The following is a 27,107-nucleotide window of genomic DNA, read 5'->3' on the forward strand; positions in this document are numbered from 1 at the left end:
TTTCTCTCTTGATCTTGTTGTTGAGCTATTCATTCTTTAACATGTTATTTAGCTTCCATGTCTTTGCATGCTTTCCAATGTTCTTCTTCTGATTGATTTCTGGTATCACTGCATGGTGGTCAGAGATAATGCTTGATATGATTTCAATCTTCTTCAATTTATTGAGACTTGTTTTGTTTCATTACATGTGGTCTATCATAGAAAATGTTCCATGGGCACTTGAAAAGTATATATATTCTGCCATTATGAGGTGAAATGCTCTGAAGATATCAATGAAATCCATTTTATCTAGTGTGTCATTTAAGGCTGCTATCTCCTTGTTGATTTTCTATCTGGAAGATCTATCCTTTGAAGTCAATGAGGTGTTAAAATCCCCAACTATGGCTGTATTTATGGCAATCTCTCCTCTTATGTTTCTTAGATTTGTTTCACATATTTAGGGATTCCTATATTGGGTGTATAAATGATTACTAAGGTTTTATTTATTTGCTGGATTGTTCCCTGTATTACTACATAGTATCATTCTTTGTCTCTAACTATAGCCTTTGTTTTAAAGTCTATTTTGTTGGATATAAATACTGCTATCCCAGCCTTTATTGCCTTGCCATTTGCATGAAATATCTTTTCCCGTCCCTTTACTTTTAGTCTACGTCTATTTTTCAATCTGAGATGGGTCTCTTGCTGGCAGCATATATATGGAGCTTGTTTTCTTATCCATTCAGCTACCCTATGTCTTTTGGTTGGAGCATTTAAGCCATTTGCATTTAAGGTGATTACTGATAGATACGTATTTACTGCCATTTTATTAGTAGACTATTTTCTTCTTTTTTGTTTGTTTGTTTGTTTTTCTTTTTTTCTTCTTCTTAAAACAACCCTTTAACCTTTATTTTCAGTACTGGTTGTTTTGCTATACTGGTTCAGGGGTTTTGATAAGGGTGACAATAACTAATGCCATATGACTGATCAATAAATAGCCTTTTCTTGTCTGGGAAGCTCCTTATTTCTCTTCCTATTTTAAATGATAGCCTTGATAGGTAAAGTAGCTTTGGTTAAAGGCCCTTACTATTCATCATCTTGAATATTTCATGCCACCCCCTTCTGGCCTAAAATGTTTCTTTTGAGATATCAGACGACAGTCTAATTGGTGCTTCCTTGTATGTAACTACCTGCTTTCTCTTGCAGCTTTTAGGATTCTCTCTTCATCTTTAAGCCTTTTCATTTTGATTATGATGTGTCTTGATGTAGGCCTCTTTGGGTCCAATTTGTTTGGAACTCTCTGAGATTCCTGGGCTTGTGTGTCATTTTCCTTCACCAGAATATGGGAATTTTTGGTCATTATTTCTTCAAATAGGTTCTCAATCTCTTGCTTGCTCTCTTCTCCTGGTATTCCCATGATGTGGATGTTTTTACACTTCATGTTGTCCAAAAATATTTCTTAAGTTCTCCCCATTTTTTCAAATTATTTTTTCTTTTTGCTGCTCTGCCCGGGTGTTTTTTCTACTTTGTCCTCTATATCACTGATTCAATCCTCTGCTTCACCTAACTTACTGTTTATTCTTTCCAGTACATTATTTATCTCAGATATTGCATTCTTTATTTTTGACTGGTCCTTTTTTATGGTTTCTATGTCTTTTTTCATGCTGTTGAGTATGAATATTATCATTACTCTAAACTCTCTATCTGATAAATTGCTTGCTTCATTTCATCTGATTCTTCTGGAGAATTCTCTTGTTATTTCATTTTGGCTCTATTTCTTTGCCTTCACATTGTGGCAACCTCTTTGATTTTCAGCATTAGTTAAAGTAATCAAGGATATAACCTCTAGCTGTAATCAGTGGCCTGGTGTGGGAGTCTCCATCCGGTGGAGTCCTCCCAGCCATCTCAGATAAAATGAGACTTCAAAGACACTATCTGCTTCGGGAGAGAAGGCTGGATAATCTCTCAGAAGATAAGAGGCTCGAACACCTCTTTCCCTGCGTATTTATTGAGTTCAGCTCACATAGAGGTACATAGTATGCATGTAAAGCTCATCAGTTTTAGTGCTGAAAAACTGACATCATCTACAGATAACAACTGAAGAAACACAGAGATTGTCTCTGGTAAGGGTCCGTGAGATATGCTGACACCAGAAGGTCATTTAGGCATGTATCATGAAGTAGGGAGTTTCGCTCCCTACACTTTGAGCTCAGATATTTAGTTCAAACCAACAGGGCTATCAAGCAATCCTCAGAGGAAACAAGGTACATACTTTCTCAGGCCTGATTGCCCCCAGGAACCATCTATTCCAGTACAAGGCTGAAGCTGCCTCTGGCATTGTTTTCAGGCCGAGTTGGTTGTGGGGAGAAAAGCAGCCAAGAGATTAGGAGACTTCTTACAGATAGAATGAGGACTCAAGCTACGACAAAGCCAAGGGGTGAGCGCCTTTCTGCCCCTTCTCTATAGTCCCCTAGTTCTTCCCTGATGGCCCTTTCTACAGCTGTGCCTGGCTTATGTTGTCTCTCCCTTGAGGAATCTTACCCATCATTGACTAACCAGCCATCTTTCAGGGCCAAGCAGGGTGAAGCAAGGGAGGCAGGGACTGTGCTCCTGCCAGAAGAATAGGTTCCATCTCCTTAGTGGATCATGGCCCTAAGGTTTTTTTCACTCAGCCCTAACCACAGGACTCTTGCCTGTAATGAGACTACAGTCCCTGAAACTAGGCAGGACAGCTCCCAACAGCCTGGATTAAGCATCACAGGGTGGGGCAGAGTAATTCCTAAAGGCACAACTATTGCTTCCCCTCAGACTGACACCACTTGGAAAGTAGTGCTCTGCCTGAGAAAGATGGCTTCTGAACTTCTGGCCAAGACATAGGCATAGACAGACACACTGTGCCTCCTCGCACAGCCAAAAGAAGGACAACAACAAATTTAAAAACAAAAAAACCTCCAGAACTGACAGAAAGTTAAACTGTATGGAAGTCCAACAACCAAGGAGTTAAAGAAGAAACATTCATCCAGACAGGTAGGAGAGGTGGAGACAGGCAGCCAGGAGGAGAGGACTCACAGCAAGGTGGTGGCTGGAGGACCAGGGTGGGCAAGGTGGCAGCTGGCAGACCTGGCAAAGAGTCAGCTGGTGGACCAGGTGAGGTGGTGGCTGGCAGAGTGAGTGGCCCTACATTTGCACACAGATAAACCAGGAGGAACAACTGGGGAGTGAGACAGACCAAGCAACCCAGGGTTCCAGCACAGGAAAATAAAGCCTCAAAACCTCTGACTGCAAAAACCTGTGAGGGCTAAGGCACTGAGAGAAACTCCCAGCATTACAGTAGAGTCTGTTGGAGAGACCCACAGGGTCCTAGAATATACACAAACCCATTGGCCTGGGAATCCGCACCAGAAGGGCCCAATTTGCTGGTGGGTAGTGGTGCAAGTGACTAAAAGCTGGCAGAGAGCTGAACAAGAGGCATTGTTTCCTCTTGGACCCCTCCCCCACATACAGTGACACGATGCAGCCACAGGGGTGGTCCCACCCAGATGAATACCTAAGGCTCCACCCCTTACTATGTAACAGGTATGCCAAAACAGAAAAAAATGGCCCAAATGAAAGAACAGATCAAAGCTCCCAAAGAAAATACAACTAAGCAATGAAGAGATAGCCAACCTATCAGGTGCAAAGGTCAAAACACTGGTAATCAGGATGCTCACAGAAATGGTTGAGTATGGTCACAAAATAGAGGAAAAAGTGAAGGCTTGGAAAAGTGAAATAAAGGAAAATGTACAGGGGACCAACAGTGATGGGAAGGAAACCAGGACTCAAATCAATAGTTTGGAGCAGAATAAAGAAATAAACATTCAACCAGAACAGAATGAAGAAACAAGAATTCTAAAAAATGAGGAGCAGCTTAGGAACCGCTAGGACAACTTTAAACGTTCCAAAATCTGAATCATAGGGGTGCGAGAAGAAGAATTGGAAGAACAAGAAATGGGAAACTTATTTGAAAACATAGTAAAGGAGAACTTCTCTAATCTGGCAAAGCAAATAGACTTCCAAGAAGTCCAGGAAGCTTAGAGAGCTCCAAAGAAGCTGGATCCAAGGAAGCATGCACCAAGGCACATCATAATGACATTAGCCAAGATTAATGATAAGGAAAGAATCTTAAAAGCAGCAAGAGAAAAGGAGACAGTTACATACAAAGGAGTTCTCATAAGACTATCAGGTAATTTCTTAAGAAAAAAAAACACCTTACAGGCAAGAAGGGACTGTAAAGAAGTATTTGAAGTCATGAAAGGCAAGGACCTATATCCAAAATTGCTCTACCCAGCAAAGCTATCATTTAGCATGAATAGTCAGATAAAGTGCTTCCCAGATAAGGTCAAGTTAAAGCAGTTCATCATCACCAAGCCCTTTTTATGTGAAATGTTAAAGGGACTTATCTAAGAAAAAGATCAAAATGATGAACAGTAAAATGACAACAAACTCACAATTATCAACAGCTGAACCTAAAACAAAAATGAAACCAAAAACAAACTAAGCAAACAACTAGAACAGGAACAGAATAACAGAAATAGAGATCCCATGGAGGGTTATGAGCAGGGGTGTGGGAGAGGGAGAGAGTGGGAAAAGGTACAGGGAATAAGTAGCATAAATGGTAGGTAGAAAATAGACAGGGGGAGGTTAAGAATAGTATAGGAAATGTAGAAACCAAAGAACTTATACGTATGACCCATGGACATGAACTAAAGGTTGGAGGGGGGCACTGTGGGTGGGAGGTGGTGTGCAGAGCAGAGGGGAGTAAAAGGGGGAAAATGGAACAATTGTAATAGCATAATTGATAAAATATATTTTAAAAATTAAAAAAAAGAAAGATGTCTTCTGCAGTGTAGGAAATGACTCAACGCAGGGGCACTGGTGGCTATTTCTTCAGTTCTCAGCCCACAGCCACCAAACCCAGACCCTCCTCAAGCATTCCTTGTCCACTCTGCCCTGCCTCCCCTTGAGCCCAGGGTAAGTGGCTGCAAATGAAATTTTGTGTGTTGGCCCTTTAAGAGGCTCTCTGTGTCTCAAGCCATCTCTCTCTACAGACAGAAATCCTGATGCTTTTCATAGCTGGATGTTATCTGAATTCCTTTCTGGCTCTGTTGCTATAGGCTAGGGAACCCAGCGTGGTGTTTAGATTCCACAATTCTCGAAGGGAACCCCCAAGCTATTGAAATATCCCTCAGAACTTCAGGTACCACCTGTGTCAGCCAAGCCAGCCCTTTCACGCCTCCTCTGCACTCCCTCCAGTCTCATTGTGGTGAAGTGGTTTCTTCTGTCTGTCATTGTTTATAAGGCTTCTCTTCAGCTAGTTTTCAGTTGGTTATTCAGGATTATTTTTCCATAATTTAATTGTAATTCCAGATTGGTCCTGGGAGGAGGCTAGCGTAGCTTTTGTTTACTCCTTCACCATCTTGGATCCTCCTCTCTGGTCTTTTTAAAGACCAGAAATGTCCATAATTCTAATTCTTCCTTCAGAAGCAGCCAGTGACTGGGACTTCATGTCTGATGCTCACTCTGCTCACTTCTATGGCATAAGCTTCCCTTCTCTGTATGTAACTTGCATATGACTCTATTGGTTTATTGGGTGATTCCCCTAATAAATCTGGCATCATGGAAAGACATAAACATGTGAATTACTCCTTTCAGGGATACTTCCTTGCTCTCAACAGTTACATATTAAATCTTGGTTTGCTTATATAGGGTTCCATTTGGGGCCCGCTGTTTTTCTGTTTCTTTAATCCTACTTTCAACATACTTCCCAGCAACCTTCTAAAGACAAATGGTTTTGAGACAAGCCAATAAGCCAGGACAAGTAGAATAGGAAAACTGAGATAGTGAAACTAAATGGCTGAGCAATTTACAGGCAGATACAAAAGGTTACCCCTCTAAAGACAACATCTAGGCCTCGGTCGCATTTCAGCTCCAGGTCCAGAATAGCAATAAAACCAGGTAGGCAATGCCAAGGCCAGCCGCAGTGACTATGGACCCCCTGCCCTGGCACTGATCAATCAGTAGAGACCACAGCCCTGAAAGACCACACCTGGAAACCTGATGAATATCTGCTGAAATCTTCCTTAAGAGCTCCCCTAACATTCCCGCCTGTATGAGAGAGACAAAAGCCTCAAGACAAAGGACCCACGTGCATGGTCTCTCTCTGGGGAGCCACCCACACTATTCCCTTCCCTTTTTTCTTCCCCCACAAGCATACGTCTTCTAAATTCTAAAGGTCCCCAAGGAGAGACTTGCAACCAGGGGAGCGCTGGGCAGCGGTGGCACATACCAGGCTATCCCCATCAACCTTTCCCCAAGGCCCCCTTTTCTCTGGCTTCCCAGTGAGCTAAGGCAGCCCAGCCTAGGCTCTCCTGTTGTTTCTTCTATACTAAGCCCTCCCTTGTTTCACTGTCCCCAGCTTTCATAAAGTACATTCATAGTCACCTGCACTCATGTTGTGAAATTTTTTCTGCACATAGTCAAGAACGCCCACACTACTAACTGTGGTAGACCCTCAGCAGACCCACTAAAGGCCATGTCCCTCGTCTGGTAATAATTTCTATTTAATAGAATGAACTTTAGGAACTGTGGAATATCTGAGGAAGAGAAAATGGAGACACTCTGCACATACTTCAGACAGACTTTTAAAGACCAGAAATGTACACGATTCCCTTTAAACAAGATCTTCAATTTTTAAAAATACCACTGTAAACTAAAGGTGGCCTCAAAATCTTGATAATTGTAATGCCAACTAATAGAACTGAAAGCTCCATGGAGAAAATTTACAATAAAAAAATGTGTAAGCATCACGTACCAGCCCTCTGAGAGCTTCACAAGCCATCCCAGGCTTCTCTGGGTCCCCTCTACTCATAGCCAGACCTCTCCTCCACAGCTGTCTAAGGAAAGTATTACTGGTAAATTTACATACATTAGCATTACCAAGAATACAAAATGTTCCTATTATTATGTAAGCAGCCTCAGTTTAAACAGGCTGTCAGTCAGCTGCTTCCAGGCTTGACAGCATCTAGTTTGTTGGCAGATAGAAATTCCAGCCCGCTTTTTCCTGTCATGTTTCTGATAAATATTATCATAAACCAGGTGCCTTTTTGAGCTGACACCTTGTCTCCAGCATCTGCCTTCTCTGTCAAGTGGGGTGCCTGTTAAGAACTGGGGACATTATTTCAGCAGCTAATTAAACAAGCTAAAATGAACATGTAAATTCATTTGCAGTTCAACTTTCCATTACTTTTTCCAGCTGCTAATAGAGGGAGCAGAGTCAGTAAAGTGTTATGAACAGATGATGTGTGAGGTGTTGTCTTAATGAAAAACACATGTCCATACTGATTTTTACAGCCAACAATTATGAGCACTCTGACCTGTTTAAACCTTCCACAACACATCCAAAAAAGTGCTATATTATATCTAATATTTCTGAGAGATTGTTTGTAAGTATAAAATATTGAGTTTTTTTAAGTATTTCTAAAATGTTTGCAGTCAGAGCCAAATACACTTTGAGAGTCACAGGATGCCTCCTTAGCAACCCTTGGTTGGTCTGAGCACCTGACCATGACCTCATCTTCCTTAAATGCCCCAAACCAGGACATTCTCCAGAAGAATGAATTGATTATCCCATGTCAATACTTTTCAACATTCTTTACTTCAAAATGAATAGGAACGAGAACAGTGTCTATAAGTTTAAACGTACTGTTACCGAACAGGGGTCCAAGGCCGGGGGGGGGGGCAATACTTGGCCCACCGAGGGATGCCAAAAACTGCTACAGAACAACAGGGGCCCCTCCCAAGATCGGTATACTAATATCTACTGGGCTCTTCTGTCCGCCGCCAATTGGAAAGACATCTCTCAATGCCAGAGATTTGTGAAAAGGAAACAAAACGTTTATTTAATACTATTCAGGCCTAATGCCTTCCTTAAAATATCAAAGTAAGGAAACAAAACGTTTATTTAATACTATTCAGGCCTAATGCCTTCCTTAAAATATCAAAGTCCTTTAGGGTATACACCTACACACACACACACACACACACAGACACACACACACAGCGCTCCCTTCTCCCACTGTTCCAACTCCAGGTACCGTAAGTCAGGAAAAGAGCACACGTCCATTTTTCTGGGCCGCTGGTATCGTCAGCTGTGTTGACATCCAGGTAGGATCTCCAATAAATCCAAAGTCATGCGGCACCTTCCACTGGCAAGAGTTCTTTGTACCAAGTTCCAGTCAAAGTCTCTCCTACTTTCCAGGCCACTGGACCAAAGGGAACGCCCCAAAGCCCAGTGGGCTTCTTCTACCAGAGTTCAGGGGTCCGCACTCCACCAAAAGCGCCTGTCTTTCTTCTTCACCTGGCCACAGAGATCTCCATTCTGGCAACGCTGCATGGTTTTCCCTTTTCACCTGGGCAAGAGGAGGTCTTAACTCTGTTGAAACTGTTACTGAACAAGGGTCCGAGGGGGGGCGATACTTGGCCCATCGAGGGATGACAAAAACTGCTACAGAAAACAGGGGCCCCTCTCAAGGACGGTATACTAATATCTATAGGGCTCTTCTGTCCGCCGCCAATTGGAAAGACATCTCTCAATGCCAGAGATTTGTGGAAAGGAAACAAAATGTTTATTTAATGCTATTCAGGCCTAATGCCTTCCTTAAAATATTAAAGTCTTTAAGGGTATACACCTACACACACACACACACAGCGCTCCCTTCTCCCACTGTCCCAACTCCGGGTACCATAAATCAGGAAAAGAGCACACGTCCGTTTTTCAGGTTGCTGGCACTGTGAGCTGTGTCGCCTGCCTGTCCAGGCAGGATCTTCAATTAATCCAAAGTCATGCGGCACCTTCCACTGGCAAGAGTTCTTTGTACCAAGTTCCAGTCAAAGTCTCTCCTGCTTTCCAGGCCACTCGGCCAAAGGGAGCACCCTCCAAAGCTGCGTGGGCCTCTTCTACCAAGCCACACTCCACCAAAAGCACTCCTTTCTTCTTCACCTGGCCACAGGGATCTCCACTCTGGCAAAGCTGTGTGGTTTTCCCTTTTACCTGGCCAAGAGGGGGTCTGCACTCTGCTGAAACCACATGGTTCTCTCTGCTAATGGCTACAGGGGTCTACATCTTTCCGAAACAGTATGGCCCTCCCCCTCACCTGGCCAAGAGGGGGTCCTCACTCTGCTAAAGCCACATGGCTCTCTCGCAGGCACTGTCTCAGAGGATCAGCCCCCAATCCTAGCCTGGGTAGCAGCCACTCACTTCTCCCTGGCTCAAAACTTGGCCACAGCTATTTAACATATCTATGAAACCAGTTAAAGGTTATAGATATATTAAATGACTGTTCCAGAGGTTAGCTGCAAAACTGTTGCTGTGCAAAACAACTCTCAATAGCCCTGCTCCATTTGTCCCTTTCCCCAACTGACACCTGCGGGGGCAAGGTGCGGGGGGAGGGTAAGGATATCTTATATGTCTCTCCCATATTCCTATACACTTTGAGCTCTGAACACCATTCCAAATCTTTTTTGGGGGCACCTCCTGGGCTGCACCCTGTATCAGTACTAGGTTTTTAAAGATGAGGAATTTTGGGCTTTCAATCTACCCTGTTATCTCCTCCCTAGGTGCAATCTGAACTTAACTCATGTAAACTATAGCATTATGCTTAAGACAGTGAGTTTCCTCTTGGAACAGAAAGAGCTCTGTGAGATGAGAATGACTCCCCAGGAAAGATGAGAGAGAGGAATCAAGTTGTCATGCTAGGCTGAGGTCAAGCGTCAATGTCCACATCATCATAATGATGAGACAGCTTTTTGCAAATGAAACTCTATTAAACATGAGTGGGGGGAGTCTGTTAAATGGTTAGGGGTTAACACTTTCCCCACCCTAATGCTGGGGCTGAATGTGATGCATCCCTGCTTGAGAAAATAACTCTTCCCTTTTATGACAAGTAGCTTGTTGAGTGCAAGCTGAGGGCGAACACTAGGATAAGAAGAGCACAGATGGAGTGATTCCTGTCAAAGCAGAAGCCAGGTGTTATTTCCTGGGCAGCATGGCTGGTCAGCCAACGTGCACACATGCAACATGACAGTAAATAGGCACGGGGTGGACAGTCTGGCAGATATTCAAAGTGCTCTGATTTTGCAAGTCCCTACCAACTTCTCTGCTAAAGAAGAATTGTGTTAATGAATAGGAAATGTGAGTGAAGGAAAAGAATATCACACAGTAAATGCTACTCTGCTCTAAAGCTAACAGAGCTTGGTCTTCTCCAGAGCCAGGTGGGGAAGGAACCTTAGGAATAAAGCAAATGCAACACTCCCTGTGCTGACTTCCTTACCCTTTTCATTGGCCAGGTGACCTGACTTAACCATTCACTCACACTGCCTCCCCCTACAAAAGCTGATGAAATCACTAAAATGGTCCGTATGTCGTGTTCCAGGCCTGCCCCTATACTGTATGCCTACAGAAATAACTGCAGAGTCCAGTTCTTGGCCTCAGTTTCCCCAGAGAGGCCACTACTCTGCCTGTGAGTGATTAAGAACATGAGACCTGCCCTGTTGGCAGCAAGAATGTGTAGAGGTTTCTGGGAGAACAGGTTCTGTCTACACTCCCTTCTCTGAAAACTGGCCATTTCCCACAGGCCCTGGTTAAGGAACGGAACATCCTCTGGCCACAGTTGTGGAATGCAAGCTAGATGCAGGACCCACGATGAGCTAAGTGATTCTCTGTCTGGAGAATTTGAATCATTATCCTGAGACAGGACCCTAAGCATGGTACTTAGAGATCCAGGAAGCTGGGGTTCGAACAGCCTTTTCCTATCCCATGTGTCTTGATAAGCAGGCAGAGGTGCCTGGCTATGAAAAAAGAGCAGAAAGAATCAAATACCCAGAAGGAAGAAAATATAAGAGACTACCTTCAGGTTGCTCCCCACAGAGACAGGGGAGAAACCTCAGGTTCTGACTTGTTTGGTCTTGTGTCACCAGGATATATTTCCTACAGTAAGGTCCTTTGACTTAGGCTGGATTGAGTGAGCCAAGGGGAACCGTAAATGAGCTGAAGCTCCCAGTGCTGTAGCGGGTGGGAGGGGAAGAGCGCTGGTGCTGTGAACAGGTGTGCAGGGCCAGGACTGGGCACTGATCTGTCAACCTTGCAATTTGGTTTCATTCATCTCAATAAACATTCCCGGAGGGCCTCCCACATGGGCCTTCTGGCATTCTCTCACCCCTGCCCTGGGCACAGAGGCTCTCTTCACTGTCCAGCATAGAGGCACAGTATGTGACTGAGGACCATTTTTTAAAAATCCTCGTTATAGACATGGCTTTTATGACCTTGGTCTCATTCATGCCAGTTTCCAGCTCCTGCCACTTTTATTTTCCCTAAAAAGCTCTGGGAATGTTACCTGGTAGAAGCTTCCTGCGCAATGAATCAGCACACTGTAATCAGTGCCTCTGTGAATTCCAAGAAGCTGTTCTTTCAGTCACTCTGCTGGTACTCCATTTGACACTGCCTTAGGGGGGCTTAGAAGCTGCTTTTTAACCTTGAATGGTTTTCTATTCATATACATATATACATATGTACATACATATATCCCATGTTTATCATATACATGTATATACATATATATGCCTTATCCTCACAGTTATAAACTCCTTGAGAGTAAAGCCTACATGCTGTTCTTTTTTTCAAGCCTTAGTATATAATCGCTTTGATGAGAGAATAATTCTTTCATAAACAAATGGCAACAGAGTGCCCTTGGTGCTCATCAGCTCGTCAGAACACATAGAGATGAAGGCATCGCTAGACTCCAGCTGGCCCATTCTTTTGCTCTGAGTCCCTCCTGTTCTGCAGCCCAGAACAGGACTGAGCTTTAGGGCCAGTTTCTCAGCACAGGAAGAGAGACCTTAGGGATCAAAAAAAAATCCATATTTCGGAGGAGGAAATGAAGTCGCCAGAAATTTCACCCTCTCCACATCATCTGGCTAGTGAGTGACATTTCCCTTTCTACTGGCCCCTGTGGCCTTTGTCATATGGGTGTCTCCCTTTTGCCTTATGATGAAGAGGTGGAAGCCAGTCTGATGATTACCTTCCTTTACTTCTTTTTAGAAGCTGTGGGGAGCCTGGATTCTGATATGTTTCCTTCCCCTGCATTCAGATGTTAATTAGCCTGGCCCACTTCATCTTGGCCTCACTCCGGGTCACAGAGTCCAGTCAGGCATTGACCTGAAATAACTGGCACAGGACTTGTTAAGACTTTTTGGATTTAAACCCCTTTTCACCACATCTCCCCTCATCATACCCTCCAAGAAAACAGCTCCAGGATTCATAATACAAGGTGAGCTTGCTCACTCTAGCTTCTATCCTTACCTTATAAGAGTGTTCTGGTTCCCTGACTAACAACCAGTCACATACCACACCCGAAAACTCTGCTCCTGGGGAAGGGGTTCACAGACCTAGCTGCTCTACCCAAGTCGAACTCCAGACAAGGCACGTTATGCAAAGCAGATACAAGATAGACAGTTTGGCAGGAGTTCAATTACCTCAGTTCATGGAAACTCTTGCCAGCAACTACACAGAGAAAGTAGTGTGTTAATTAATGGGAAATTTGTGCCACATTTCGTATCAAAGCCTCTCTCAGGAAACAGGACTCTGAGGACAGTCACAGTATGAGACGCCTTGGGGGTGTTTATGAAGGAAGAGGTGGCCCTTCCTTTGCTCTAAAGAATCACACAATCTTTCTGCCCCTCCTCCCCACACTATGAGACACTTTCCTCTTCATTGTCTCCCTGAGCGTCGGAAATGAGTCCGTGTCAGAGTATTCAGCACCAGCGGAACCCACCTCTGCAGTGATGCATAGGCAACAGTCACAATTCCTCTGGTTGCAAACACAGGCTCTAAGTACACTGACCTGGGCTTCCCGCCTCCCCGTGCCTACCCTCAAAAGGGTGTTTCTCCTCAATTAGCTTTCTCTCCATCAGCCCCCACAGAGCTGTGGCTTCTCTGTGAAAAGCCAACCAGATCCCTGGCTCTGATCACAATGAATGTCAATTGCTGCTTCACATGTCTTTCTCTCCCACAGAACTGTGTGTTCCCCTAGGACACAGCCTGGCCATATTCGTTGGCCTACATTATGGGCTGATCAAATACGTTGAATAAATGAATGGAAGAATTAGTGACTGAACTCTCAAATGGGCTCTGATAAACTCAGATTAAAGTGAAAATTATCATGGGGCCAAGTGATACTATTTCAGAATACCTTTGCATTCTAAAAGCCTTTCACCCACCTCATGAAAGGAATGAGAATTTTAAGCACCTAGAAGCCGGGAGGGAGAGAATTTGGGGGAAATCCAGTGGCACATCAAGGGCAAAAAAACAAGGGGAGCCCTCAACACATTACTTGTAGAGAATATAAAAGCAATAACAACCCTGGTCAAAATCAGTCTAGTTTTATTATCACTTTTATTACAAAATTACATCAGCAATGTAAATGTCATTGATAAAATACCTCTCTCCCAGGAAAAAAAAAACTTTAATTGGTCTAAGTTTTAAGCAATTGCTGCTGTTTATGGTTGATATTAATAATGTGTGTCCAATGATAACATTTTTATAACTTATCCTGAGCCAGGACTCTGGAGCTGGAAGTCAGAGCAATAGCCTCTCCCATCATGGTCCTCTCTGACTCCAAGCCTGGCTTGTAAGGCAATGGTTCCATGCTAGGAACACCTAAGAACACTTCAGCCTACTGTCCCACCCTCCCCCATCTACCAAGTGCTCGACTCCTAAAGTGGAGGGGTCCCACTCACAGTAAAAGGGTGCCTTGGTTTCCACTCCCAGTTCCAGAGCCCTGGTTCAGAGATTTTGTCCGGGGGGACAAACAGATCATTAAACAGTGACCACAGGAACTTCTCCTTCAAGGGAAACTGAAGTAGTTGGATTTTTCTATAGAGCAATTTATGTCTCTAGGATATTGTAAAAACAATAGAGCAATCAATCAGCCAGCATTAGTAGAGTCTAACAGCTGGGAGTGGTCAGGGGAAAAGAAGACTAAAGCCCTACTCAACCATCCCACGGTGACTGTGGGCACACCCAAAGCTGTGCTTCCCTGAGGAGCAACATCAGGGGCTTAAAACCGTGTATATATTTTGGGGGATGAGGAAGTGGGAAGTGGAGGTAAGAAGGAGGGAAGTGAAACTTCTAAAATAACCCAAACATTCACTAAAACACTAACTAAACAAATAATAATAACAAACCATGGTGTGGGATAGAGGGGAAGGATGTCCAGTTTCAGACAAAAAAATTAAAATATATGCCAAAAAATAGGAAAGTATGACCCATATACTGGACAGAAAATGCAAAGAGTCGGTAAGAGCAAACAGATGGCGGAACTGACAGAAAAAGACTTCAAAGTAGCCATAATAAGTCTGTTTAAAAAATGAAAGCCAGCCCTGGCTGGTGTCGCTCAGTGGATTGAGCACGGGCCTGCGAACCACATGGTCGCAGTTCGATTCCCAGTCAGGGCACATGCCTGGGTTGCAGGCCAGTTCCCAGCAGGGGACTCATGAGAGGCAACCATACATTGATATTTCTCTCCTTCTCTCCTTCCCTTCCCCTCTAAAGATAAATAAATAAAATCTTTTAAAAAAATGAAAGCCAACTATAATTAAAGAAGTAAGGAAAGGTATGATGATAATGTCATCAAATAAAGAATACAAATAGAAACATCAAATAAATTAATAGATGAATGAATGAATATAGACTTTTTGCATCAGGTCCACCTCTAATGTTTTCAGAGATCAAGATAAAAGTAAAAATGAAGGCCTGTCTACCATATGACTAAATATTTAAAATATTAAATTAGGTTTTCTGACGTCAACCACCAAAGAGTCATGCTAGAAGAAGCAACGATCTCTCCTCCTCTTCTCCATCATCATCTTGGTAGCCACAGAAAAACAACCATGTCTTAGTATACCTCCATTCATGTTGGCCAGACTGGTGTCTGGGCTGGCAATGCCTACTGAAAGTTCTATAGCCTAGAACACAACAACCAGCCTGATGGGGAAATGCCAAGTGCCAAGACCATTGAAGGGGTGATGACTCCTTCATACCTTCTTCAGTGAGACAGGCACTGGCAAGCCTGTGCCCAGGATGGAGTTTGTGGACCTGGAACCCACTGTCATTGGTTAAGTTCACATTGCTCTTCTACCCTGAGCATCTCACCACAGGCAAGGAAGATTCTGCCAATAACTATGCCCATGGACACTACAACATAGGCAAGGAGATCATTGGACCCATTTTGGAGTGAATTCAGAAACCAACCAACCAGTGCACAGGTCTTCAGGGCTTCTTGGTTTTCCACAGCTCTGGTGGGGGAACTGATTCTGGGTTCACCTCCCTGCTGATGGCACATCAGTCAATTATGGCAAGAATTCCATGCTCAAGTTTTCCATTCACCCAACCCCCTTCCACAGCTGTACTTGAGCCCTACAATGCCACCCTCGTCACACTGGAGATCTCTGATTTTGCTTTCATGAGACCATAGATGAGGCCAGCTATGACATCTACCACAGAAACCTCAATACTGAACACCCAACCTACACTAACCTTAACTGCCTTATTAGCCAGACTGTATCCTCCATCACTGCTTCCTTAAGGTTTGATTGCACCCTGAAGGTTGACCTGACTAAATTCCAGACCAACATGGTACCCTATTCCTGCATCCACTTCCTCTAATCACATATGCCCCTGTCATCTCTGTTTAGAAAGCCTACCACTAACAGTTTACTGTAGCAGAGATCACCAATGTATGCTTTGAGCCAGCCAACAAGGTTGGGAAATGTGACCCCTGCCATAGTATATGTACATGGTTTGCTGCCTGTTGTACTGTGGTGACATGGTTCCTAAAGATATCAGTACTGCCATTGCCACTATCAAGACCAAGTATACCATCCAGTTTGTGGACTGGTGCCCCGCTGGCTTCAAAATTAGTATTAATTACCAACCTTGCACTGTGGTAACTTGTGGAGACCTGGCCAAAGCACAGAGAGCTGTGTGCATGCTGAGCAACACCACAGCTACTGCTGAGGCCTGGGCTCATCTGGACCACAAGTTTGACCAGTATGCCTTTGTCCACTGGTATGTAGGCAAGGTCATGGAGGAAGGAGAGTTTTCTGAGGCCTGCAAGGACATGGCTGCCTTTGACAAAGGATTATGAGGAAGTTGGTGTGGACTCTGTTGAAGGAGAGGGTGAGGAAGGAGAGGAATATTAAAGGTAAAATGTCACAAAGGTAAAATGTCCCACCTGGCTACTGCTTTTATAAGAAAATTTATTCTGTTTTAAACATTGAAAAATTGAGGTCTGATCAGTTAATTGGTAGGTAGCAGTATACACTCTCATATACAGTCACTGGCCTGTGCTTTAAAACATAACACTTTGTTACAGACCCAACTGGCTCACTTCTCTGATGGGTTAACAAACAGTTTTTAAATGTTTTATCTTCACTTTTTGAAAAATGTACCTGATAATGACTTAGATATTTGAGGTATAACCATGAACAACACAACTCACCAAATCCCAGCTCTATCTCCCAACCTTCCCCTAAAAGCTGCCCTTGGAGGTTAGCTTAGAGCCATGAGAAGGGAGACCTCTGGGTTTCAGACAACCCGGAGCACGCTGTAGATGAGAATATCAGTTCTCAAGCTTGAGCAGGCCTCCTCATCATCAAGAGGGCTATTAAAACTCTGGTCATACCCTCAGAGTTTTTGACTCAGTAGTTCTGATTTAGGGTCCAAGAATTTGCATTTCTAACAAATTCCTAGGTGCTGTGACACAGATGTTTTGGAAACCACATTCTGAGAATGACTAATCTAGGAAGGACCACAGGCTTTGAATGGGCACAGCTCCATTGCCTTTGGGGAGGCCTTCAGCTGAAGGAGAGTCAGAGCAGACTCTTCTTAAGCACAGGCAGGACCCTCTTGTCCAGGGCCTCTTGGCAACAGCAGAATGTATACCAGGCAGCCTGGGAGAGTACAGAAGAAATGCACGAGGGGACACCAGCACTTCTGAATGCAGCATTCTTCAATCATCTGATCAGGATGCATACTCCCTAGCAACAGACAAGCCACTTTACTCCAAGTCCAAGTGCCAGGGGGCACAAGGATGTTCTCATTCTGTCTATCAACAGTCATGGGATGGCACAGCAGGAAGGTCAACTGAGGTTCCGCGGAGAACAGGGGTTACTTAGTTCACTCTGGAAAATGCTAACTAAAGTCATTTGAGCATAGATACTTTTTCTGGCCTATCATCTATTGATATCACGTGCAAGTATTTTGGGAAGCACAATCATGCCCTGTTTTAACAAGAAGTTCAACAACCTCACTCATCAAACTATGGAAAAGGTAACCAAGTGATCAAGTAGAAGATTTATTTTCTTTCAAGAGCTGTCCAAGGACTAAGTTGTGAACAGCAGAAGGAAAGACTAGAAACAAGATGACGCGGTTAAATCAGTGGCCATTGTCTTTACCTAAAGAGGCAGAGGAGTAGTCCTACTGGCATTCAAATGAACTCCCACCTGGCTAGTTGCATTTTTGTCCAACAAATTGGTTTTATGATATAATATACAGCTACAGTCTTACTTTACATTGGACACACCAGAGCTGAAGTAAGCTACTTCAAAAAATAAAAGTCCAGCCCTGGCTGTGTGGCTTGGTTGGTTGAGTGTCATCCCATATACTGAAGGATTGCAGGTTCAATCCCTGGTCAGGGCATATACATAGGTTGTAGTTTCAATCTCCCGTTGAGGCATACATGAAAGGCAGCCAATCAATGTTTCTCTCTCACATTGTTGTTTTTCTCTCTCTCTCTCTCCCTCTCTCTCTTCCTCCAGAGCTCCTTCCCTTCCTCTTTCTCTATAATCAATGAGCATGGCCTTGGGTGAGGATTAAAAAAAAGTTCAGGCCTTCTTTCAACATGGCTTCTTAGGCCATACTAAGGTCTGAAAACACCAAGCCATGAACAAGCTGCAAATAAGCTAGTCAGCATCAGTGGGCCCCTATCTCACCCACAACAGACTTTAGCATCTGGAACTACCTTTCCTTCCATGTTTGTCAGGAGGACACCACTAGCCTTCTAATTTTTCAGAGCAAGAGCCAGCACACTGAGAAAGTAATTTCCCCAAGGCCACAAACTATGTCCCCCTAACCTTGGCCCTCAGCCCCTGGATGACTATCTCTCCCAGGCATCTGAAGGAGCAGTGTGGAGGTGATGTGTGCCAACGATGAAGGGTTAATGTTCAATTTAGACTCTTGAAATAAATCCCCCTGAATTCACTCAAGGACATCCTTTAAATTCCTCAGCTCCAGCGCTTTGTTTGCAAGCCCATAAATAGCTCTTCTTCAAACACATGCTGAAAGTCCAACCTAATAAAAGAGGCAAAAACCTGTTTCTGAGCCGAAGTGCATATTGTATTTGCACAGGCCAGAGCTATAGTGTTCACTCTGATCTCAGTTTAAGTAAAAAGCAAAGAATTCAAGTATAGCAGTCTCATTCTTGAGACTCCCATGAAATGGGGACATTTTACTCCCCCCAATGCCACCGCACACTAAGTCCTAGAAGGCTGCCTGTTCTCCAGCAAGTACAGATTGAGATGCTCAGAAGCCCTGGTTGTAACAGTGACTGAACATTTGGGGACACTTCAGCTAAAAATTAGAAAAAGGAACTGTCTCCTGCTTTGTCGTTGAAATTCGTGTTAGATCACTAGCAGACAGTGATGGTGGTGATCCAGCACCACATTCCTCACCTCTGCCACCACAGAGGTGAGGAATCTTTTGGGGGTTGCTCTCTGAAAAGAGGCTAAATGCTGTTTTCCCACGCCGACATAATACTGGAAGAGATGCTTATGAGTTATCTGATTCAATTCTCTAATTTTACAAATAAGAAAATCTACACCAGAGCATTTGAGTGCTCTGCCTTAGGTAGGTAGGTGGTAGGTAGGTAAGTGGGAGGGAGGAAGGGAGAGAGGATGGGAGGGAGGTGGTAGGTAGGTAGAAAGTAGGGAAGTAGGTAGGTAGGAGGTAGGCAGGATGTAGAGGGTAGGAAGTAAGTAAGTAGCTGGCAAGAAATAGGTAGGAAATAAGTAGGTAGGTGGGTACTCTGCCAGAAACCAGATCTCCTCACCTGGCTATAGACTTCTTTATATACACATAACAAGATCAATCAAGGATTTAGACAATTCTTGTATGAAAGCTTCTCAATTCACTCTTATTTTTAAAGACATTCATTTATTTTGGGAAGTGGGGGACAGTGGGGGGACAGCAATGTGTGGTTACCTCCTGCATGGCCCCCACCAAGGACCCAGCCTGCAACCCAGGCATGTACCCTGACTGGGAATTGAACCGGTGACCCTTTGATTCACTGGCCGGAACTCAATCCGCCAAGCCATACCACCCAGGGCTCAATTCATTCTTAAAATAGCAACTTGGCTATCTGAGGTGATTTGCTGAACTGTGAAAAAGAATATCATAGACTTCAAAGCCCTAATAAGTGACTAGCCAGTCACTCTTGTGATATTCTTTTCTGTTTTTCCTCAATGTTCCTAAAATTTTACATGTACAAAAGAACAAAATAAAGTGATTTTATGACTTTTCCAGTAGTTTATATGAGTTTCTCAGGTTCCCAGCTGCTTTATTCTGGTTTCTGTTCATATTAGGAACACCTCCTGCCTGTGACACATTATGAAGTGAATGTGGACATAACAAGTTGCTAACCCTGGTAGATTAGTGAATTAATTAAAAGAAAAAGAGGCTGGGACATTGCCCTGAAGGAAAAAATATATCCCCTGATGTCTTGTCTTGTGGCAGCAGTAGACACAGATGGCCTGTTAGAGACAAAAACTTCTCTCCATTGGGAAGAGTCTCCTTCAGAAACACAGCTTCCATTATTTCAGGAGGGCATTTAAGGACACGGATTTCTTGGCTGGGAGACCTTGCCTGGCAGACTTCGGCGGTTTGCCTAGTGCTGAACTCCACTAGAGGGAGTCAGGTTCCTTCTTTGTTTAGCTACAGGGAGAAAACGCCCTAAAACTTCAGTCCTCTGAAACAAGAACAGAACGACGACACGGAAGCCGGGAGAGGATGAAGGTGTCAGTTCTGCTTCCTACACGTTTTTATTTGAAGATCACTTAACGTGTGGATTTAGCTCTTCCTTCAACATAGAGTTCTGAGGGACTATACAAAGTATGTCCCAAGTAGACAGTGGGAACACTGGACAGCCCCGCACACGGGAGGGCCAGCCTTAAATCCATTCTGGAATGATGTGTGGGGAAGTAGAAGCTAGGAACCTACGATCTTGACTTATGAGTGGAAAATGGTCAATTTTCACCGCGTGTTCATCTGATCTCAGTGATAATCTAAGCATAGGGAACAACGCAATAGAAGTTGCTTCATCTCTTTCTGGTTTGGGCCACACCCAAAGGTAGTTAACTTATTAAGCAAGCAAATCCAGCAAGAGCCCCCTTTTCTTTAAAACTTACAATTCCTTCCTCTGACCAAATTTTGCAATTTAGTGTTAAAGAGACATTTCTTGGGGTCTTCAAGGTTACGTATTAAATCACCACAGATATGTGGGGAGAAGGTATGCTGTAGTATTATTTACGATACCAGATGAAAAGGAAGTTGGATGTGCCATACCAAGGGAACAGTAGAAAAAATCTCAATGAAGCCACAGGATGTCATATGATGACTCCTTTAAAATCATGCTGTAACAATAATTTTAACGACATGAGAAATGATTGCAAATTTCTGTTAAGTAAAATATAGCACATTGTAGATGTGATGTGCAAAATGATCTCAATCTTTTTTTATTCTAAAGAAAGGCAGCAACATGCTAAGACCTGTGTCTCTGAAAGTTACAAATGGACTTATATTTTCTGTCTTATTTTTTGTATTTTCAAAAAACACTGTTTATATGAATACTTACTAATTTTATACTCAGAAGGAATTTATTTTGTGCCATTGTCCTAAGAAAAGTGATAGCTTACTTTTTGTAATTGTCAAAAGGGAGATTTAAATTGCTAACGGAGAACAAGGGGTGGTTGACAGGAGACTGCAAGGCAGGCACGGGCCAGGGTGCAGGGGGCCAGTGAGTTGACATAAAGGGAGATTGAGCAACAGGTGGTACTAGGATGTGAAGGACTCATTTCACCTGTCTCCCTGGTAAGAGGGCAGCTCTGGGCCCAGCCAATGACTGTTCTACAGCATCAGGGGAAAAAAAGAATGACATTATTGAAGACATTGCCTAATAAAAACAAGCCATTTCAAGGTGAAGCAAATTAATATATGGACTTTGAGATCTTTGCTTGATATCTCTGTGAGGCAGAGAAAACAGAAAAGTCAGTTACCATTTAAAGTTTTATTCTGCTCAGCTCAATAAATAATAAATAACTCCAAATAATGCTTAATAAGCCCTAAATGGTTCTATTTCATAGAATTTATTTGGTCATTTGCAAATGTCTCCTAATGGTTGTGTTTTATACATAGAAAGACATTTTCATTATATGCCATGGAGTGAATATATTTGAAATGGAAGAAAGGGAACACATTTGGTAAAGCGATATTAGCAATAAATTAGCACCTGGATAAGTGAGTATTTCAAACACATGTTATTATTTGAAAGAAAGGTTAGAGGGGTCTCTTCTAGGTGCTGCAAGTCCTTCCTTCACCTAATTTCTTTCCAAGACTTTGGCTAGACTACGGGCAACCAGAGAGGTCGTGTCTGGAAGGAGAATGGGCTGGGAAGAAAGGCAGGAAAACTAGAATGCCTGACTCAGAATATCTGGAAACATGCGTATGATACCCAAGATATTGCCATCAAGACAAGGAGTCTGAATAACAATTTTACCAGTTACTTTAACAGTTGTGTGTTAAAGTAACACATAGGATTATGAAAATCTGGGAAATAATTAAAGACTTATCAATGGACATATCTGTGAAGCTAAAGAGATTAAGTAATCAAAGATTATAAATAATGAGTAAAAAAACTCACAGAAAGTTGTAGAAGACAAAGAGTTCTATCATAAATATCAGAAGGCTTAACAGTTCAGTAAGAATTTGGTGCCACCCAAGGACGAATCCTGAAGTCCCTCCCCCTGTTCTCACATTGTCTTCAAGCCAAGGCCCACACAGTGGGGAAAGTGGAAACCGTAAACTGTGGGTGGAATGAAAACCATAAAATTGATCATTTTGGCCCGGTAGAATAATCTCTAGACTTTGAACTTGTAAATAAAGGTTCCGTTGTTGCTCTCCAACTTTCTTATCTCTTTGTGGTAGATCTTGTTTATCTGCCTATACTTGTAACTGTAAATGATTAACTGCTAGAAACTAAACATCTAATCCTTTTGGCAGTTTCCCCAAACAGATACTTTTCCTCAACAGCCAATATTCTGCTGTTTTTTCAGGTGAACTTTTTCTTCCAGATTGTAAGCTTGGTCCCTTTGGAAAACGCATTTTTATTTTATTTATAAATTCTTCAGCTCAAAGAAGAGCTGTGTTGTTGCTTCAGGGTAACACATAATAGCCTCTTTGCAGAGCCTCACTCAGGACAACCAGCAGTCTCCTCGGAGCCTGACTGAGGGACCGGTATGCAGCCAAGACAGAGAGAAAGTCATGACAGGTGCTTTCCCTGGACATAGAAAAATGACATTTCAGACACTGTGAGAAGGGGAGAGACAACTATCCTTCACACACGCTCGGCAACCCCAGGGAATCACAGCGACAGCAATCACAGCACACCAAATAGGAACCATATGGCAGGTTCTCTGAGAGGAGATTGCAATGTTTTTGTAAACATATGACAGAATCAGAGACCCAAATAGATGGTGTGAAGCCATTTTCTATGTTCACAATTAGAGAGCAGAAACAACCTCTTCCCAGTGACTCCTAGATTACAATAAAAGTTCCTGATTTCACACATTCAAACTAAAAGTATCCAAAGGAAAAAGACAAAGGAAGAAACCGGGATTAGATTCCAACAACCAAAGTAACAAAAATAAGCTCAAGGATAAACTGTATTTATTTCATTTTATTTAAAGATGTTATTTATTTATTTTTAGAGAGAGGAGAAGGATAGGAGGAAGAGAGGGAGAGAAACATCGATGTGGGAGAGAAATTCACACCTGTTGCCCCTCGCTCACCCCAGCCCAGCCAGGGACCTGGCCTGGGCATATGCCCTGACGGGGAATGGAACTGGTGACCTTTCACTTTGCACAATGACACCCAGCCCACTGAGCCACGCTGGTGAGGGCAAGATACTGTACTTGAAACTGTATTTAAATGAAGGCTTCAGAGGCATGGTATTCTTTAAGAAATGAGAACTACAACTGAAAAACAGAAAAATGCCAAACTGCCTTAGCTCAGGTTTTCTAGATGCAGAGCCTAAAATGGGGATTCTTGCTCCAGGGATTTATGGCTTGTGCTCTCCAGATGGGGTGGGGGACGGATAAGGGGAAATAATAAGTCTGGGGGCAGGAAGCTAAGCAAGAATCTAGTCTTAGCAGGAGACCAGCTTCATATGACTCCCACTGGGAAATCCCTGGAGCACAAATTGCACCACCTTGAGCTGAAGGGTCTGGCCTGTGCCCGTCCATCATCTGCCAGGGTCTGTTAGGGTGAGTAGGTACATACATAAAGATCACAGGCTGGGGGAAAGTGAGTGGGGGCTTCTCCAGAATGCTGGCGGCTATGAGTTGTTAGCAGCTACAGGATGGGTGCACTGGCTGATAAAGATGAGCTGGGTGGGCCAGCAATGGCATCTGCTATCCCAAGCAAGTGTTGTAAGAACGCATCGGGCCATGACCTGATTCACAGATCCGGATGTTGGCTGGGCAGAACAGTGGCTGGACTTGATAGGAAGCTACTGTGGACTTTCACAAAAATCTACTCCCATCTCACCAGAATGAAAAATTTTTGTTTGCTTGTTTGTTTTTGAAATGTAGAAGATAAAGAAGAGTAACACCCCCAAATAATGAATAAGAAAAATGTGGACCAGATGCCTACAAGCTCTTTCAAGCTTTATAACATAAAGTTACTATCTTTCTCTGAGTTCAGTTTCTTATAAATTAATAATAAGGTAAATAAATTTATTATTAGAGATAACAATTCTCCTTTACTTGGAGAGTAAATTATTAAACAAGATTTTATATTTTATTCTATTTTTTAAAAATTTTATTAATTTATTTTTAGAGAGAAAGGAAAGGAGGAAGAAAGAGAGGGAGAGAAACATCAATGTGTCATTGCCTCCTGCACGTCCCCTACTAGGGACCTGGCCCACAACCCAGGCATGTGCCCTGACCAACAATCGAACTGGCAACCTTTTGGTTCACATGCCAGTACTCAATCCTATGAGCCACACCAGCCAGGGCAAGAGTTTGTATTTTAATGAGCTGAGTCCAGGACCTGGCATAGAGTAAAAGTTCTATAATTAGAACTTAATTATTATTAATTTGGAAAGCAATTCTCCAACAGTATGTATTTGATTGGAAATGTAAAATAATGCCACAGCAATGGGAAGTCCACAATTACACCAACACCTAGCACTGATCCCATTTTACAGCTGAAGAAACAAAGACTCAACTCTGAGAGCACATTGGGAGAAGGCACTGGAACCACTACTGCTAGCTGTGGGCGCTCCCGTAGATCTTGATGTCTTGGTGCTCACAAGTTTCAACAACTCCCAGGAGCAGATCTGTCAGCTTTTCCGAGGGATTGGGCGACATCCAAATTTCATGCTGGAAAGTACTCCTCAGCATTTTATCCAACCTGGAGTGAAAGATTCATTGAATCAACAAGGGAACATCACACATTCAATGGCTTCCCAGAGGTTTAAATGCTGATTGATTTGTTTGTGTTGCTGGCAGAGCCAGGCTCACTACTGACCATTATGCATGTGGGCTTAGCACATGACTGGAGAGATTTGTACCTTTTAGTCTGAGAACTAGGATCCGTAATGCAAAAGCAGCAGAGGCAACAGCAGACTCAACCGGAATAACCTCTACTTAGTCTTCCAACTCAGAAATTGGCTAACAGGAGTAAAACAAAACAAAACAAAACAAAAACCAGCCCTGGCTGGTATAGCTCAGTGGATTGAGCGCGGGCTTGCAAACCACACGATCGCAGTTCGATTCTCAGTCAGGGCACATGCCTGGGTTGCAGGCCAGTCCCCAGCAGGGGACTCATGAGAGGCCTGTCTCCTTCCCTTCCCCTCTAAAGATAAATAAATAAATAAAATTTTAAAAAACCGAAAGTGTGAACACACATTGCTTTCCAATGTGCCATTGATGTCACAACATAGTCATTAAGTGGGATAGGTCCCAGTTTTCAAATAACTAGTTCAAAAGCAAAAACGAAACTTTTAAATTATTTTTTATTTTTAAATTATGATAGTAAGAAAAAAATTACCTGCTTTTTTTCCCATACTGAGTGATTTTGACTATCCTGTAGTCAAAAACACAAATTAGTTTACAGAGGTGAATAAATACAACTGAACAGGATGCCTTTGCCTATGTGAAATATTGATGTACTCTCTCGAACTTTTCCATGCAATTCAAATAATCACAAATCTGTAATATTTTCATTTCCTCCTCATAAGTTACTATTGATACATAAGTGATAACCACTTCCAAAGTCCTAAATAGCTCAAAGATTGTATGATCTGGGATTGGTGCTACCTTTTCACATTCATGGTCAAAGACCCTCCACAGACAGCCCAATTCAGGGCCACCTGAATATTCAGCAGCTCCCCAGGATATTCAGGAGGCCCAGTCTGCTCTGATCATAGTGTTTAGGGCAGCAGGAGCAAAGGCAGCCAGACCTGGGTTCCAATTCCAGCTGTGTCATTTACTGGTTGTTCATACTTAGGTGGTAGTTAACACCTCTATGCTTATAAAATGGAGTTAATAATTAGACCTATTTCATCAAATTTTTATGAAGACAGAAAGAGACAAAACTCTGGTAATAGACTATAGAAATGATCCCCAGAAGTATAGTCTTAGAAACAGACAAAACTCTGAAATAACAAGATACTCGAACAATAATATTAGTGATTGTTAGAATAAACTTTAGTTCTTATTATCATTATGTACTCATCTGGTTGGTTGAGGTCTATTGATGAATGAAACAATATAAGATTTTGAATTCACACATATTTCTTTCTCATCATTAATTTTTCCTTTTGAATGTGTTGATGTAATAAATGTCATTAGCATTCCTGGGCCAAATAATATATCTTGTCTCCCTAGAGTCAGTCAGAGAAACTTCTGTCTCGATCATACCTAGTCTGGAGTACTCTAGTCATCTGAGTAGCACACTCAAAGCTTCAAGATAGGAGAAAAAGTCAGTCTTCTAGAAAGCTACTCTTGTCCTACCCATGTAATTGATATCTGGACCAAGTTCTGAAATAAATTAGTTTACAGGAAATTCAGCAATGTGTTATTTAGATTTAGAATAGTAGAATCCTCCAACATTATGGTTGAAGAAATCTTAGAGGCCGTCTCCACCTGATGCATGCATAAATTCTCTTTACAGCATCCTTGAAAAGTATCATTTCAGTTGAATCTCTAGGCAGCTTGAGTTGGTAGGAATTTCTTCCATATTTTGAGCAAAAATGTTCTTCACTGTGTTGATGGTGTCTTCTCTGAGCTTAATATCCCTACGTCCCTGAAGATGAGTCACACTCCACTGTCGCAGGACAGATCTTTCCTATTGAAAACACCCATCTGGTCCCTCCTACATCCTCCTTGCCGTCATTCAGATCTTCATTTCCTTCAAAGTAAATATCTCCAATTCTTTCATTAATATGAGAAAAATTATCTCACATTTAAAGTAATCACTGTGAGTATCATTTTAAGTAAAGAAAGGGTTATTTTAAAAAATGATTATACACCCCCCCCCCACACACACACACAGTTTAACTCAGCCTCAGCCACCATTTTGTGGCCAGGAGCCTATATTTGTCTTTCTCTGTGTTCCTTTTGCTTTTTAACTCAGTGGGACTGAGAGAGAACTCAAATATTTGGGGCCAAAGAATATGAGAATGCACTGAATAGTAAAATTTTAT

At 42.7% G+C, this 27,107-nt stretch overlaps 1 pseudogene; it reads left to right on the forward strand.

Annotated features, from left to right (window-relative positions):
• The window catches only part of LOC118980459 (tubulin alpha-1A chain-like), a 32,600-nt pseudogene extending 16,331 nt beyond the window's left edge, over positions 1–16,269 (forward strand).
• The last annotated feature ends 10,838 nt before the right edge of the window (positions 16,270–27,107 follow it).

The sequence above is a fragment of the Sturnira hondurensis genome, unplaced genomic scaffold (assembly GCF_014824575.4).
Source record: "Sturnira hondurensis isolate 20B ecotype Veracruz unplaced genomic scaffold, ASM1482457v3 Scaffold0022910, whole genome shotgun sequence".
Taxonomy (NCBI): Eukaryota; Metazoa; Chordata; class Mammalia; order Chiroptera; family Phyllostomidae; genus Sturnira; species Sturnira hondurensis.